At 46.0% G+C, this 14,487-nt stretch overlaps 1 long non-coding RNA gene across 1 annotated transcript in view; it reads left to right on the top strand.

Moving 5' to 3' along the window:
• Nucleotides 1-13,199: 13,199 nt before the first annotated feature.
• Nucleotides 13,200-14,487, top strand: part of LOC135576474 (uncharacterized) — a 28,100-nt gene continuing 26,812 nt past the window's right edge. Inside the window, exon 1 of the long non-coding RNA XR_010468242.1 lies at nucleotides 13,200-14,358. This is a non-coding gene — a long non-coding RNA (uncharacterized LOC135576474). The remainder of the gene's footprint in view (nucleotides 14,359-14,487) is intronic.

The following is a 14,487-nucleotide window of genomic DNA, read 5'->3' as shown; positions in this document are numbered from 1 at the left end:
GAAGAGTGGAGAAGAGCTGACACACAAAGAAACAAGGGAAACATGATCCTGAAAACTAACAAAGAGACAGGGAAAACCTGCCTTACAGGTGCCCTTTCTTCCCTTTCACCTGCATGAGTCTTTTGACACCTGTTGTGGGTCAAGTTCAAGATTATAAAGTCACAAAACTTGCAGAGGAACATGCCTGGTATTCCTTCAAATGCCAGTCAGTCACACCAACAAAAACCCTGAGCAAAACCCATCATTTAGTTTCCTCCAGATGTAAAGGTGAGCCTGAATGAGACTCCAGGTCAGGCCAAGGACACAGCACAACGCATGCTGCCAAAAGGAACCACAGATTCAACCCAAGTGGTTCATGAGAAAGTGGTATTATGATTATGATTATTTATACCCTTTGTGGGATAAGATGAAGATGCACACCTTGGGAGCAGCTGGTGGCTACTGATGCATTGCTTAATGCCACGTCTCCACTACCACATCTTTTCAATTCCAACCCAGCCAGCTCGACTCCCACCATGTAAATGCAACTTAAGTCAGCATCCAAGTCCTTTCCCCAGGGAAGCTCCATATGCCTGTGAAGGTAGGCCCAGAATAGTCCCATTGAGTTTCCACCAATGATAAATGTTCATCCAAAAAATGACATTTATCACTCACCAAAACATGTGGTCACTGGAAGCACTTGCTTGCAGGAGTGTAACTGCTGACATCCATGTGAATGTAGCATGACAGAGATGGCCCTGCTTAGGACACCTTGCCTAATCTTGATGCCCACGTAACACTCTGATGACAGCTCTGTCCATGAAGCTGATCTTCATGAGAATTGCAGGTAAGAGAGGGGTGAGTGCAAAGAACAGCAGAAACTCTGTGGAGCTGGGCTGGATCAGGTCCTGAAGACCTCATGGGGAAGCCCAGCTGAGTTCCAGTGCAGACTCAGGAGAGGAGGTCAGAGACCAAGGGAGGGTTTGGGACCCAGGAGGGGTGTGGGCACCAACCCCAAAGCAGATGCTGCTGGGGTCAGGGCTGGCTGAGCTCCCCAGCTACAGTGACTTGGTGGCCATGGGGAAGGTGACTCCCAGCCACCAGGAAGGGGTGATGGTTTGGGTGTGAAGAATGAGAGCAGAGATTATATTTCATAACGAAGAAAAAACTTGGATTTGAAGGGAGGGAATACAGCTATAAATGCTCTGCCCTGTGACAGAAGCATGGGGAGAGTAAAAAACAACCTGATGGGAATTGGATGAGGTCCCAGTCCCACCCAAGGGTCATGGTTAGGGACTGCACACCTGCCCACAGGATGTGAAAAGATAGCATGGCAACTCCAGGGAAGAGGCAAGGAAACCAACCTGTACCAGCCCAGAACAAAACCTCAGTGTCTAAGTTGGCAGCACAGGCAATACCTTGAAGTGTGACCACCTAAACCAAGGAAAACAAGACAGCCCCAATGGAAGAAGACTGAAGGGTTTGTTGCTGCTTGTTTAATTCCTCCAAGGAGCACGAATGTGCTTCCTCCCCTTTGCACAACCATGGGGCCAGGCACAGAAGGACTGAGCTCCTCATGCTCTCTGCAGACCCTCCAGGGTGTGTGTGCCCATGGGGGTCTGGGCCACCAACAGCCACAACCTGGTGGCACCAGCCACTGCTCTGGCACAGGGGTCCAGCAAAGGCAGAACATACAACTTGATGAAATGCAGTTCAACTCCTCCAGGCCCTTCCCTGCCGGGATTGTCCCGACGGACACAGCACTGGAAACATTCCCATTTGCAGCCCCAAGTCCTTGATCATCTGCGAAACAAATAGTTCACTGTCTCTCGCATCAAACGTGTCCCCGTTGTGTTTCAGCTCCTCCCCAGCACCCACCCGTCTTGATTCAAGTTAAGGCTGGTGGGAAATGACAAATCCTTTCCACATAAATCTTAACACTGGCTTGAGTTTGTTGAGAAACGGTGGTGATTTATGGGGGATTAGCAGATCTGAGTTGAGGAATGTAAAGAGGTTTAGGCTAACTAAGTGGAACGCTTAGAGCTGGGTCACAGAGAATTTGATGCAGGCTCAAGACTCTTAAATGGTGAGCAATAAAAAGTAGAAGAGGGAAGCATGCATTTCAAATGCCCCTTGCAGCATGGGAGGTTGTTTTCCTGTGTTACAACATGAAGAAAAATCTTGAGCACTCTTCTGTGTGATGCTGGTTCCTGGTTCCTAAAGGCTGGCTTAAACACAGCACTAAAGGTGCAATTATTTTTGATGTATTTTTATGGTTCGTAATTGTACATTTCCAGCAGATGGAGGGGTAGTATGTGGAAAAGGTAATAAAGTCAGACGGTAGTGAGTCTCTATGAGATGTTAAAAGTAATCTACTCAAGAAAGGGTTAATAGGTCTTTTCTATGGGAGAAGAAATTGAGCCAAAACAAAAGAACAAATAGGAGAAGGGTCTTTTATTCAGACGGGATGGGGAAAGTGAGGAACAACCACCCTGTGGCTCACTTTGATTTTTTTCCTATTTTCTTTGTGGCTCTTGTGACTTTTACGGTGCACTGCACTGTAAGTAAGCACATGACACTTCCTGAAGCTTAGGGCTTAATTTCAAATCCCCAGGCTCATAAACCACCAGCTCCTCGCTGGGCTTGTCAACAGCTGCCTTCTGCTTTTGGCTCAGCCTAAAACTTCCAGGCACATCACCGGCCCCACGTATCACCCGCATATCACACCCTGTGCTGCAGCACAGCCACGGCCCGCCCTGCCCCTGCGTGTGACGGGAGAGAACAGAACAAGCAGGGAATATCAGTCTGGTAAATCAAATGCTGAGGTTTAGCAGGCCAGGTGAATAATTACAAATAGGCCAGCTTGGATAAAATTATTCAGAATGACACAAGTTGATGCAAAACAATATTCGTGTCAGAAGCCCTGACAGAGCCAGTGGTCTCACTGCAATTACTCATGTGAATTACATTATGCAGAACTAGACCATACTTATTGCCTAACATTCGTATATTTTTTGCCCTGTATTAGAATAATCTATTTATTCAACTAGTGATGAATATTTCTTATATGTTTTGCAATAAAACTTCAGAGCACTGCCAGATGGTTCTCTTCCTGAATTACCCTCTTTATGTTTTTCGTAAGGCCAAAATTTCCTTTAATTTTGCCAACTACAAGACAAGAAGGGGAGCAATTAAGTTCAACCATATAAACTTTTTAATGTGGTTTCAGGGGATTCTTTAATATTCTTATGTGAGCAGATAAGCCATGCATTCACTCATTCACTTAATTACAGGCCTAGCACCTCTAGTCACTGTTTTTTAATTTAATTTTCTGCCCAGTTACAGTCTGAAGAAATCCTTGCCGTAACACGCCTACCACCTGCAACTTCTACCATCTTAACTATAAACTTCCAAAATGAGCATTTCTTTAGCACTGTGAGACACTGTGAGCAGGTTTATTTTACAGCACTTCATCCTGCACCCTTATCAAAAGCACAAGAAATAGCTTTTCTGTATCCCGAACTCAGAGCAGAGAGAAATGCTCAGAAGGTTAAGCAGTTGCCTGTCATCTCCATTAAATGCAGTTGGTATTTCCAAAAGTGACTAGCACCTCTCACTTGACTTTGCTTCCAGGTGCACAACCCAAGACCCTGTCAGAGGATCTGTTTCTCAAGGCTGGGTTGTGATCAAGGAGCTCTGGACATTTCAACCTGGGCCTTTGCTCTTGATTCATGATAATCTGAAAACAGGGAGTAAATCCAAGGTAGTCATGGAAGAGCTCATCAATGAAATCCACATTCCTGGAAGAAGTCCCCACGCCCACCATGCCCATGGCAGGACTTCTCTTCCCAGCTCCTCTGATTTTTAATTGCAGATAGTTCAGACAAACTCCACTGGCCAGGGATATTTCAAGCCATCCTTCAGAGACAGAGCAATGTGTATTTGCATCACAATCTTCAAATCACCATGGACTTTGACTGAGCAAGGTTTCATAAGTGGATGTTAGCAAAAACTTGAGTTCGGTGTAATGGGGCGACACTTTCATCGCTGAGATGTGAATGTTAGTCGCTGCAGCACAGCTATTTGTGTTAACTGAAAGAAAACAGCCATCAGGAGGATATTAAAAAAGAAATAGATCAAATTAACATGTGGCTGCTGTGTTCACTTATTGGGTCACTCCAGGAATCATTAGAGATCACTTATCTGACTCAAACTTATCTGACATAATTTGTTAAAATGGCATTTCACTCTACCAAAAAGATTACTAATATTTGCTTAAGCCGTTAAGGAACAATAGGGCTGGAATGCAGTGTCTTAAAGAATCTGATGGACTCCCAACAATGATACCCCATACAGAAAACTGAATTTCCACCAGCACAAGGGGAACTTCTGCCATTTGACACCAGTGTCAGCAGTGTCATGGCAAAGATGAGAAATTGGCCTCTGGCTGCTTGGCTGCCAAAGACCCGTGCCGTGAGGCAGTTGCTAAGGGGCTTTGTTCCTCTCTGCATCAGCAGCTCCCAGGGCATGAATGCAAAACTGACTTGATGAAATGCAAAACCCATATGGGGAAATTCATACAGCTTAGTGCTTCAGACCTCGAGTCTGTCCTGCCAGTGACACCTGGATAAACCTCGAAGCGGGCGTCACCAAAGCTTGTGGATGGCCTGTTGGGACAAGGAGCAGCATAGGAAGGATCAAGCACAGAACTGGATCCAGCAAGCAGTAATGTAAACCTCAGTTTGGCCATGGAGCGGTTGGGTTGGGAAGTGCTGTAAGCGATATGACATCTTTGTAAGAAACTGCAGCTGGTGTCACTGCTGGAACATGCAGAAGGGCTTGGAGGAGGGGCACTTGTACCCTTGTGGAGCCACGCTCCAGCCAGAAACCATCTCGCTTCCGGGGTCTGGGATAGGAGAAGAGAAGGTTCTTCATGAAGTTTGGGCAAGGTCCTAAGGCCACTGCAGCCCAGACTGAGCAATGAGGTGCCTTGCTTTAGGAAAGTTGCATGGTGATGGTAACCCACGCACAGGGAGAGCAGACCTAAGCCCGGCTCTGCTGCGGAGGCTGGTAAATCATGTCACCTCACGGGTGGTGTTTCCACCAAAGAGCTCATTTGGATGAGTGGTATCAGGGCCCGACTGGCAGAAGCCAAAGCCATTTGTGTGCCCGGCACCCTGGTGTGTGGGTCAGTCTCCATTTGCCAGACACACCTTCACTTTCAGGCTTTCCCTACCATTGAGCGTGTCAGGTTCTGCTGTTTGTGAATGTGAAAGGGGCAGTGTTCACACCCCTAACAGAGATGACAGTGGCGCACACCTAAGCCAAGACCCATGTTTTGCGGGTATTCAGAAGGCAAACACCTATTGAAGACTCATGCAAGGTCCCATAGGAAACTTGTGGTGTGACACAGGTGGGGACTCAGAGCAGCACCAGCCAAGCCCCAGGTCAGTGTTGTAATGACGAACCAAACCACTGACCCTCTAACAGATACAGCTGTTCCAAGGTTTAATTAACCAATATCTTTGAAGACCCTTGGATGGATTTTCTCTATATGTAGATAATTCCAAACTGATCCCACACTTACTCGTCTGGGCAAAGACTATGGTAAGACAAGTGTGTTTGCATTGCATTTACTGGTTAGAGTCTCGGCTCCGACTTGGGATCAGGGTCTTGCTGCAGTGTAAATACAGAAGAGTAATGATTACCAGGAGAGAGGTTCTTGAAAGGCTCCATCCCTCACAGCAGAGATGTCTGACAACCAGTGACTCAATGTTCGGTCTTTCGTAACCATAATGACTCACAGCCCCAGGATGGCGAATGAGTGCAAGACAGCGAGTGCTATTGTTCAGAGCTCATCAAAACAAGCAAGGTCATTTTCAGCATTTAGAAGAAAATGACAGCCCATTGGAGTAATTTGTGGGGGAGGAAATGCACAAGAAAAAAAAATGAGGGATAAGTCAATCTTCAGAGATTAAAGTTCACAAGGGGATACAAACCCAAATCTTATAACCACAAGCAAGACAGAGCAGGAGCTTAACTTTGATACCATTTGTTCAGCTATAAATCTAGATTAACCCCATGTGGATTTATAATGGGGCAAGTCTGGTATGAAACAAGAGGAGGATCAGGCTTCAAGTGCTAAGTTCATCTGGGTGCCTTCTGCATCGCCTGACACTACGAGGATCAGAGAGACTGTTCCTCACCACTGAGCAGCCTTATGACTTAGAGACACATCTTAGGAGAAGTAAATTATCTCTGTACGGGTAGGAAGGATGGCTTAAACACAGGAGGTAACTAGCATCTGCTGTAACACTGCCTGGAGTATGTCCCGAACCATCTGCAGCTATTCAAATCAGATGTCAAAGTTACAGTTTGAGATGGATGACGTGATGCAGTTTGGAAGCTGACTTTTAAAGGAAGGTGTGTAATGACGTATCAGCTCTAGATGAGAAGCAAAAGGCAGATCTTTCATTGTCGCCAGCTGGTGTAAAGATACAGATTTCCAGTTTGCCCTCACAGATGACACAGACACTGGCCTCCACAGATCACAGCTAACTCAAGACCTTACCTGTTATTAGGTCAATAAACTGGAGAGCTGTGCTAATTTTTGAACAAGGTAGACTGTGATTTTTAATATATTCCTAAAATGGAAGCCCACTTGGCTAAGCGGCCTGATTTCTCAGAAGTGCTGACTATCTACCAGAAGGTCACTGGGTACTTGGTCCACGAGAAAATCAGACCATTCAAATCATAAGATTCAAGACCCTCTTTAGTGGGACCTTTTCTGGAGTTCTCATCTGATGGGTAGGATTCCTGAAGGTCAGCAGTAGCTCTCACAAAAAGATTTTACTCGTGGACACTACACACAAATGAGTCTCAGCCCTCTTTTTCACTGTGCTTCTGCACACCATTTGGTTTCTGTCTTTCACAGGGTAAGTTACACTAGAATTCATAAATGATTCATCTCAGCTGATTGACAACTGGACAATGTTTATATCCTTCCTAAGAGGATATGTGATACTCTCTCCCAGTCAGAGAAGCATTTTGGTCAGTGGCATCACCAGATCAGTTTCCTAGATCACAGGAAAGCTGTTCCTTCATGTTGGTGTCATGTGGCCTGATCCCGCTAGCTTTGCTCAGGCAAAATGCCACTGATGGATACTCCACAGCGCCGGGGCTCATCAGAGGAAAGGGAATGCTTTGGCACAAGGTGACAAGCGCTGAGGAGTGAATGCCGGGTGTAAATTCCCAGCCTGGCTGGCAGAGCAAGCACAACCCTACATACCCCAAAGGAGCTTGTGATTCTGTGAGAGGCAGCTCCCACCCAGACCCAGCCACCGGAGAAGGCTTGTCTGACCTCCCACTTTTACTGAGGCGGCGTTCTGATAGCATTGAGACAAGGTCAGAAAGAATTGTGAAATGTAGCCTGCTTGGTCATTGATTAAGCATGATGCCTTTTAGTGTCCCCTGATGCTGCATGTAGGACAACGAGCCCTGTGCACCACCCTTGGGAAAAGGAAATAGCACCTACAGACTTTAAACAGGGAGAAGAATAAGGGGCAAGTTCGATGTTTGATTCCAGGTGGTAGGCACTACCTAGGCAAATATTTGTAAAAGATAGCTCTGGTTCTTTGAACAAGGAAGGGAAGCAGAGGGGCAGGGACCTGCCCAAGGTCATCCAGACAATCTGCGGCAGATCCAGAGACCTTTGGGTCCCAACCCAGCCCCCACACTCTAGACAGTGCCACATCTCACCAAGAACCCACGGCTTCATGCCTTGCTTTGCGTGTGTTCTGTTTTCCTTCTCCTTCCTTGGGCCTTGCTTTGAAATCCTAGGTATTCTCCCAATTTCATAAATCACGCTTATTTCCTTTTATTGTAGTGAGCTGTGCTTTGGGGCACAGTTGCTTGTGATGCTGAGAGCAAGGCATTCGAGATCTGGGAATAATGTCAACCTTCAAAACGTTTAATCAGCAAGTCTTTCCTCTTGCCAACCGAAAATGCCATAAAGGTGATATGGTCCTTTCCTATGGACAACCTGAAGTCCTCGGTTACCAGAGATCTCTGTCTAAAATAGACTGACATACAAATTCACAAAGGCTAAAAGTTGCCTCTCCGTATTATGGAGTAGGTCACTGGGATTTCTGAGACATAGTGCTTTACCCAGAGTGTAAGGAATGGCACACATTACTATCTGCTAACATTGTTGACTAAAGTTTCCCATGCAACAGAAGAGAGAATAAAGCTAACTAACTTTTGGATGAAGGAGAAAGCAAGCCATACTTTTCCCATGGGTAAGTTTTAGGTCTAATACGACTTGACACAATGTTTGCTGAAAGCTGTGGGATTTTGGAAGGAACAAAACAGTACCACCCTGATATAAACACTTTAAAACCCCATTGGGTAGGTCTTACTTTTGGTTTTTACAGTGTTTCCTTAGTGGGAACCAGGTCTTCCAATAACAGTATGGAAGCCTCATAAAATCCCACATCAAGCCCTGCTTATCTAAATATGAAAAAGAGCTCCTGCTCTGCAATACCCTCTGATCTACATTTTACCTGAAGCCTGCAGATAATTTGCAAAGATGCACGCAGCTCTGCACACCAGCCGCCCACGCGCACCTGCCCACTCCCCAGCACACAGGAGCAGCGATCAGCAAAGAGAGAGAGAGGAAGGAGAGCTGCTTTCTGCAAAGAGGAGCTTCCAGAAACTACTCTTCTACCGTAAAAATAATCGCTGCTTAGCAAAATCCTCCTTGTCCCAGGTGTTCCTTAGAGTCTTCTTTTTTCTCTGATCCGACACACAGAACATCAGCCATACTGAGGCAGCTGATAATTGCACTCATGTTGCTCAGACATCACCTCCCTTTATCCTTGAGGGGTCTCCTGTATCCCTGGTGCCTTCACTTTGTTGCCGGCTTAACCCAGGAGGCTCCTTGAGGCACAGAGCATTTCCAGCCTGCTGGGCTCCTCCTCTGCCCACCAGCAAGAGAGGGCTGAGATAAGGTCTCTCCGTGCCGAGTTTCTGTGCTCCACAGCTCTGCCAAGCAACCAGCCAAGGTTCCTGCACATGTGTTGGTGCTACTTGGGGCTGACAGGGGGTTTCCCATGCATGGTGCACAAGCTCCACTACTGCAATCAGCAGTGAAAAGTGCCTTTCTTCCCAAAATGTAGGTTAGATTTGGTCTCTTTGTATTTAGGGCTTTAAGCCGTGGCCATGTGTGTCTTTTCCAATAATATTTCATTTGAAATCAATAAAAGCAATCAACGCAATTAGTATTTCCAATGTTTCTACCTGATGTTTCCAAGGATTTTAGGGTGGAAATTCAACACAGGGCAAAGTTTTGTTTTTATGAAGCAAGAGGGTCCACTGTAAGGATGGAAAGGTCTTGTGGATGTGGGAAGCTTTGCAGACCTTCCCAAAGAGAAACAGCCTCTGGATTAATTTGGTGGGGTTCGTTAGTGAGACTGCTTTGTCAGTAGCCTCAATGGCCACGCTGTGTCTCGGCACATGGCAGCAGTCTGCTTTGTACGGGTCTGCCAGCAGCTGATGGCCACCACTCAAAAATTGGGATGGATGTTTTGCTGGTGGGCTGTTAGGGCCATCAGCCATCTGAAATGAAACGCAAAGCCATGGTTGATAAGGTATGTGGGTGGTCCTACATGGGCAGAATAATAAATAATGAGACCATTATACAAAGCAATCAGGATCCATTTGAATGAAATGCACTTTAATAAAGCCTGATTTGTATCTGCCTGTACATGGAGCAAAGCTCAGATGATTTACAGACAAAGCTGAGGAGCATCTCTCCAAAGCACATAGTAAGAGGGGTTAAATGACCTTTGGATATTTAAACAAGAGAATGATGATTACAACAAGGAAGGTGATTTTACCTCTTCATAGAGACATGATGAGATCAGTACCATAAAACTGTATTCAAGTTAAATGTCAGCATTTTTAAAGGGCTTTTGAAAAAATTGTAGAGATGGCAGAAAATACTCCCACAAATGATGTGAGGGTAAGGAGAAATTCCTGCCATGAGAATTATGTGATTCCTGGGCTGTTCAGTTTATCAGGAAGAAAACTGAGAGGCAGCTCTGATTGGGTGGGTAAGGACCCTTGCCAACAGAAATGGAGGGTCGTGGCTGGTTATTGTGCTCGGCAGGAAATACGTGAAAAGCTGGAAACCTCTGCTTGGATAAATGAGAAAGGAATAAAAACAGATGAGGTGTGCTTTATCCTGATGCACTGGCCTTGAAATGGAGGTAGTGAGGTGATTCCTCAGTGGCCTGGGATGCGTGACAGACCAGACTATTTCAAAAAATGCTAGACAACCTTTAAGCCTAATTATCTGACCTTCACCTCCAAACTCAATGTTGAGGATTGCTCCATGCAGTGACAGGTGATGCTGCAGCCTGCGGGAGGTGAGGAGAGGGCACAGAGCAGTGTCTAGACAGGGCTTACAGAAGAGAAGCCCCACAGCATCAGTCTTCCTGCTCTTGCAAACGCAAATGGCAAAGCAACTAGCAATGTTGGTTTGGTGGGTTTTCTGTTTTCTATTTTTTTTTTTTGTCCTTGCAAAATAGTAATGAATACATTTTATATCAATGAGTTGAAGATGTCACTTACCTGGCAAGAGGCTGTGTTTCTCATGCTGTGGTGTAATGGGTCCTCAGCAAGTGGGAGCAGAAGAGAGGGTTTCTTCTGGCTATGATGGAGAGGACCCCAGTTTATCTGGTATGCCCCATGCTGCTCTTCTGTATCACTTCCAGAGTTGTCTCATATTAGCCAACCTCTGAAGCATAGATGGGTCTGTCAGTGTGACCTAAGTGGTACAAACAGGAGCTTAGGGGCCCTTCACTCAAGCAAAACTAGGTACCTAAGGTGACACTGAGCTGGTGCCGTGCATCCCTGATGGGAGTTATAACCCAAGGGCAAATGCAGCACTAATAACAGCTTGAGGAGCTTTTGTGCCATTTGAGCCAAGATTTTGCTGTGCGCTCCTGTGTATAACTTCATACAATCAACCTGCAAAATGCCCAAGCTCTCCAACAAGACTTGCTTCCCTTGTTTGCCAGCACAGGCCAGTAAAATGCCTGAAACAGCTACAGTGATGCTGATTTTTCATGCCAGTACAATCAAGCAAGTAAACCCCTGTTTGCCTGAAGCTGATGGCAATAGGCAGAGTATGTTTTGCTGTGAAGGTTTAGGAGGACAACAGTTAAAGAAAAATCTAAAGACTTATAGGACTAAGTTCACAAACTCAGAGCAGTGAAAACAACGTTCTCCCCACTTTCCCCAAGCTGTTGGTGAGGACAGCAACTGCCCTCTTCTCTTATACGCCACAATTTTTGGGCTCTGGATCCAAGCTGCCAGCACATGAATAACCAGGTTCTCTTGCTCCAGCTGGGGATGTCTTTTCCCCATGCTGCTTCATCTGAGAGTCTCAGGAGCTGGGCAGAACTCAGCACTGACCCTCCACCACACTTGGTTGAATTTCATCTTTAAAAGTTGGGTGGTTTGGAGCTAAGAAGACATTCGGGTCAGCTGCGCAGGCTTCACTGGTAACACCACGCCATTGAGTCTGCACCTGTATAGGAATGAGACAAATGCTTGAAGGATACACAAGTTAGTCCTACATCCCACAAGAAAACAATGGTTTCCGTCAAAGATCATCATGCATGCATGTCAGTTAGGTCAAGAAGTACTAACATTCATCAGAACTACTGCAATCAGCTTGGATTAGAATGTTACACGGCCATCCTGCATCCTACAAAAATCCCTGTATGTCCTATGGGACAGAATCTAGCTGTCCTCACCTCTGCCTCCCTCCCACAGCTCTGTCCTGCAGAGCTGGGTCTACACTAGTTAAATTGGCTGGTAAAATTAGTGACATTTCCTTCATGCTTCTTAAAGATCCTGCCTCCAGCACATGCTGATCCCCCCTGTGGCTGCTACCCCTTTCCTAGGCATTTTTTACATGTTTACCTTAGTATGTGGTTTCCTTTTCCTCTCCTGTTGGAGTTCAATTCCTTGTGTCTGCAACAGAGTAGGATCACTGCTGGGCCTTCTCCTTCCCCATGAACCTGGAGCCAGCTGGTATTCAGGGGGCAGCAAAAATTTTACTGCTGTAACTCACAGGAAACCAAATTCAGGCAGGGGGCACAGTCAACATTAACCACAGGCAATACTGCAGACTAGGATTCATATGTATTTTCTTTATGTGAGCCACCTGCAGACAGAGGTGGGCTTCTCGCTTGCTAAGCCCTGGAAGGGATCATATGGCTGAATGACCACAAAACAGGGCCCCAGATTCACTTTTTTTCCTTCAACCTGGATTTTTGCCCAGGCTTAGCTGGGGTCAATCTGCACTGAGACCTTACTTAAACCAGATGATGTTGGCACTGGTGATATCTACTTGGTCTGTTCCTCAAGATCCTGTCACAACCTCCAAGAGCATGAAGCAGGGACAGATTCAGTGGGTGGACTTAGGAGATTTCAGCTTTCTTAACAGATCACAACAGTGATGTGGTCCTATTTCTATCTTCCCTGCTTGCCTCTAGTTCCTTGACACCAACTGTTAGGCTTAAGAAGCAAGATGGGAGCTGTGGTGAGCTATGAGGGAAACAGGAGATGGAAGACCATGGGGTGTCCTTGCAACTTTGCCCAGCCAATGTCCCACTCTGCAGACCCTTCCTCACCAAGTGACTCAGTGTGAAGAGGTGTCCTGTTACCCTGTGGGTATGGGAACTCACCTCTTTCCTTTTTGCTAGGGCTGCCTACAGGCTGACCTGTGTAGTTTATTGATGTGCAGATCTCAGTGATCTTGCACCCTTCACCTTGTGTCTTCAGCAAACTAAAACCAGAGACAGAATTTGCTACAGATGGGTGTTAGAGGCAAGTCTGGCAACAGCATGGTGATAGCTGAAATGAAAGCGCTTGGCTCCTTCTTGTTTCATATTCACCACTAAGCACCAGTATCCACCAAAGCAGAACTGGCAAAATGAATGTCCTTTCTAGTGCTGTCTTTGGCCCAGCTGCCTCTGGATTATCCACTATTTATGGCAAAAAGACACAGTGCTCTGGCTGCAGCAGAGACAAGGATGGTTGTGTGAGGAAGTAGGAGCCTGCTTGCATGGTGGGTGCCTTCTTCACCAGAGGAGTTTGGAGGAGCACAAGGTGAAGTGCCTCTTGTACAGGGGAGTGCACCAGCAGAAGGCAACGAGTCAGTCAGTGTAATCCATACACTTTCACACCTTTTCACCTTGGTCTATGCTGAAGGTCACCTCAAGCAGTTGCACCACAGAGCCTGGACAGTGTGAAGTGGCTGGACAAGATGGTAACAACTCTTCAGGTGCCAGCATGTCTCCACCACATTAACTCATGAGCCTGCTAGGCTTGGGATATCCCTTTGACTGATCAGGCAGTTGGTATAAACAAACTACTGGCTGAGAAGGTTTAGAAATAAACTTTTCTCACAGTAGATTCTCCCTAACAGCTTTTCTTACATCTTCTTCTGAAGTATCTTAAGTTGGTCCTCACTGGTGTTCCCTCATCTGTGCCGAAATCCCGAAGTGGGAAAGTCAAGGTATTCATGCAGATGATAAGAGTGGCCATTCAAAATGGGTGGTGCTAATGACCTACAGCCCTTTCTCACCTTAGTGACTGCCTGGGCTACATTTAGCAAACTGCCACGTCAGTGACTGCTGCCTGTCGACTACTGTCACCTCACCTCTGTCCTGATGGACTGGCAGAGAGCAGAGGGGGAGTGGAGGACCCAAGGGCACCACAGTCACCCAAGTCTGTAGGATGAGGCACCCACTCAAGGCACCCTTGGAAGAAGAGTAAAGTAAGGATTCCCCAAAGATCTGAGGTTTATTGTGCTTCCCCTGACTCCCCCTGGACCACTCTGTGTTCATCCTGCAAGGTGGAAGAATGCACTGACCCCAAACTGTATTCCAAGCATTCCACCACTTAAATAGTTTTAAAAGGAATAGCAACAGCTAAGCACCAAGCACCAGATTCTTTGTGATGATTTAGCTGAAGGAATACCAGACATGTAACGGGATCTCTAAGTTTTGCAGTCTGCAAAAACATTGGCAGCACATGCCAAGATCTTCAGTTTATGTTCTCAGGTTGCCACAATATCATATACTCTTTTTTTTTTCTTTTTTTTCAGTAGCACAGAGATAAACTGTGTTTGTGGGAGTTGTTATTCCTATTTAGCTTTGCGCATTGGTGATGCTGCCAAGCGAGAATGCATAGGGCTTCAGGCAGTCTTAATTTCTTGAGCCAAACCTGAACTCTAGAAAATCAGACTTGGACCAGCAGTGTTTGTATAGGACAGCATGTGGTCCTTCTGCTCTGGTATGTGAGGTAAGCATCAAGACTTCTCAGCTCTGCAGAGAGGAAATAAGAAATACTTTAAATGTATGTATTTTTACTTTCATTTCCTTTATTTTGGGGGTTATTATGTGTAGCCACAATTTTTTACATTTGTTATAG

Source organism: Columba livia, chromosome 1, assembly GCF_036013475.1.
Source record: "Columba livia isolate bColLiv1 breed racing homer chromosome 1, bColLiv1.pat.W.v2, whole genome shotgun sequence".
NCBI lineage: Eukaryota > Metazoa > Chordata > Aves > Columbiformes > Columbidae > Columba > Columba livia.
Note: the sequence above shows the minus strand (reverse complement) of the source record. Positions and strands in the feature narration are given on the sequence as shown.